The sequence below is a fragment of the Asparagus officinalis genome, chromosome 1, assembly GCF_001876935.1.
Source record: "Asparagus officinalis chromosome 1, Aspof.V1, whole genome shotgun sequence".
Taxonomy (NCBI): Eukaryota; Viridiplantae; Streptophyta; class Magnoliopsida; order Asparagales; family Asparagaceae; genus Asparagus; species Asparagus officinalis.
Genome location: NC_033794.1, coordinates 45,480,974 through 45,484,464, shown reverse-complemented (window position 1 = coordinate 45,484,464; position 3,491 = coordinate 45,480,974).

Below are 3,491 nucleotides of genomic sequence, written 5' to 3'. Positions count from 1 at the left end.
TTCTGGAGAACCCATGCTTTAGCATGAAGGAGTCAAATTGCTTGTACCACTACCGAGGAGATTGTTTCAATCCATAAAGTGATTTCCTCAAGCGACATACCTGATGCTCATTATCCTCAACCTTGTAACCCTTAGGCTATGCATATAGATTTTCTCATCCAAGTCTCTATGCAAGAAGGCCGTTTTGACATTAAGTTATTCCAGCTCAAGATCACCATGAGAAACAATACTCAATAGCATCCGAATAGATGTGTGTTACACTACCAGAGAAAAGATTTTATTGTAATCCACACCCTCTTTTTGTGCAAACCCCTTAGCTACTAGCCTAGTCTTGTACCTTGTACCGTCAAGCTCTGAAGGATCCTCCTTTCTCTTGTACACCCACTTATAACATATAGCTTTCCTCCCTACAGGTAATGGGACCACCTCCTATGTTTGGTTTTTCTGGAGAGATTCCATCTCTTCCCCCATCGCAGCCAACCAACTCTCACTATGCTTGTCCCGAATAGCTTCTTTAAAGATGACCGGCTCATCATTCTCCATCGAGAGTGTGTACTCAACCAAATTTACTTTCCCATAGTACTTTAGAGGCTGATCTGACCCCAGCTTCTGAACCTGCTTGTATGCTCACCTTGGCCTAGTGGAAGCCAAACTATCTTCGAGCTGTTGTTGTTGTAATACGTATACATTTTCTTGCTGAACCTCCTCATGTTCAAGCTCATCATATTCATGATCCTCCTCTTGAACATGACTAGAACCTGATTGGTCTTTAGGTTCTATTTTAATAACCTAGAACTTTGAAGTTCCAATAGTCCCAACACCACCGTTCTTGGATGCCCTGGCAATCATGGATTTCTCATCAAAGGTTACATCCCTGCTGATCATGAACTTAAAATCTTTTGTACACCAAAGGTGATAGCTTTTTACACCCTTTGCATACCCCAAGAATATTATCTTCTTAGCCCTCATTCAAGCTTTCCCTCGTTGACGTGGTAGTAGGCAGTACATCCGAAAATTTTGATTCTATCATAATCTGCATGCTCTCTTGACCATACCCGATAAGTTACATCACCATTCAATATCGAATGTGGAGAACGGTTCACTATGTAACAAGCTGTAGCAACCGTTTCTGCCCATCATTCTTTACCCAAACCAGCATATGATCACATACTCATTGCTTTCTCCCGCAATGTTCGGTTCAGTCTCTCTACGAATCCATTCTGCTGTGGTGTAGACTTGGCTGTCCAATGTCGAGCAATACCCTCATGATTGCAGAACTCCTTGAAAACACCGTATGTATACTCTGTACCGTTATTAGACCTCAGTGTCTTCAATTTCTTGTCCTATTCTCAACCATTGCTTTCCACTTCTTGAATGTCTCGAATACCTCATTCTTATGCTTAAGAAAATAAATCTAAACATACCCCGAATGATCATCTATGAATGAGACAAAATACCTGGAACCACCCTTGGAAGTTGTCTGAGCCGGACCCCAAACGTCTGTATACACATAGTCTAATATACATCTGCTCTTGTGCTTACTTCTCAGAAACTAAACACTGTGCACCTTTCCTTACACACAATCCTCACAAAAATCCATGTAAGGTTTCTTCATGTTCTTTAGCAAACCTTCTTTACCAAGCAGATCTAGACCCTTCTCTGACATGTGTCCAAGCCACCTATGCTATAACAGTGTGTGCTCACATGGGTCTCCACCACTTCCTTCAGTTCCATCCGCTGCATCTTCCATCACTATCATACCTAAAAGAGTATATAGATTTCCGTGACGAATGCCCTTCATCACTACTAAGGAACTCCAAATAGCATTCATTACTCCATTCTCTGTTACAATCTTGCAACCATCGGAGTCCAAAACGCCAACTGAGTTAAGATTTTTTTCGCAAGTCGGAAACATGCCTCACTTTGGTTAGGGTTTTGACCACTCCATCATGCATTTTGATTTTTATATCACCAAGCCCTACCGTTTTACAAACATAGTTATTCCCCCATCAATAAAGTTTCACCATCAATGTTTCTATAGGTAGTAAAACACTTTCTATTTGGGCACATATTGTAAGAGCAACCCAAATCAAGAATCAACTTACCGGAGATATCTTCGTCACCCGTAACAACATAGCATTCTTTATCGCTCTCTTCCTCCGAGACGTAACTCGCCTCTTCCTTGCCTTCTCTCCTCTCAATTTTATTGTTGTTTTTTCCCACCTACTCTCTTGTTAGGATAGTTAACCTTGAAATGTCCAAGTTCACCGCATTTGAAACACGGTCTTCCCACAAGAGGTCTTGATTTCGATCTAGATTTTCCTTACTTGTCTTTTCCTCGCTCATTGCTCCTTCCGCTTACAAACAATCCATATGTCTGCTCCTTGTTACCACTAGTGGCCATATCACTAGTTGTAATTTTTTGAAGATCATCTGTCAGAAGCGTTGTTCTAGTCTCATCCATCTTCAAATTTTTACCCACAAGCATCAATATTTGTACCAGGTTCTCATAAGACTTCGGTAAAGAAAGAAGTAGCAGAAGTGCTTGATCCTCATCTTCTACTGTCACATCAATGTCCTTCAAATCCGATATTATCCTATCGAACTTGTTGATGTATTCCCGGATTGACGTGCCTTCCTTCATCTTACAAGTATACAATTTAGATTTCAAGTAGATCCGATTTGTTAAACTCTTCGTCATGAAGGTACTCTCTAACTTTGACCACACGCCCGCAGCCGTTTCCTCCTCTCCATCCACCAAGAAAGCAACATCTCTCTCAAAGCATAGGATAATCGACGCTCGTGCTTCGAGATCTAACTCTTCCCAATCCTCATCAGACATATCTTTGTGCTTCTTTTCTCTTCCCGTCAAAGCCTTGTGCAATTTCTGCAAAACCAATGAATTTTTCATCTGCATCCTCCAAAAATAAGAGAAATCCTTCTTCCCATTGAATTTCTCGATCTCATACTTTCCAACTTTAACAGTTTTACTTGTAGATGTCATTCTCCGCTTATATAAATAAATCCGCTTCTCTTAGGAATTTTAACAAATACCTTGTGTGCACCACACAATAACCAAGCACCACCTCAAATCAGAAATTCTACCACCACCAATCTGAATAAAGGGTTCTGATACCAATTGTTGGGGGCGAGAGACTCCCACACCGCCGCGGAAGCTAATTAATCCTAAGAAAAAACAATCCAAGCTTGAGTTTAAGCCAAACTCAAATTCAACCAATCACAAGTAATAACGAATACACAGATAAAATAGTAAGTAAATGAGACGAGACAACAGATTTACGTGGTTCGGTAAACTTGACTATATCCACGGGAGCCGCGCAAATAATTTCTTATTTAACCATAAGAAATTACAAAGCTTGAAATAGAGAAGATCTCAAACTTGATATCTCTCAAAAAAATACCGCGTGTGATTTTAATCTAAAATCACCGCTCAATTGCTCTTCTCAAAAAACCATATTCAAAACCCTAGA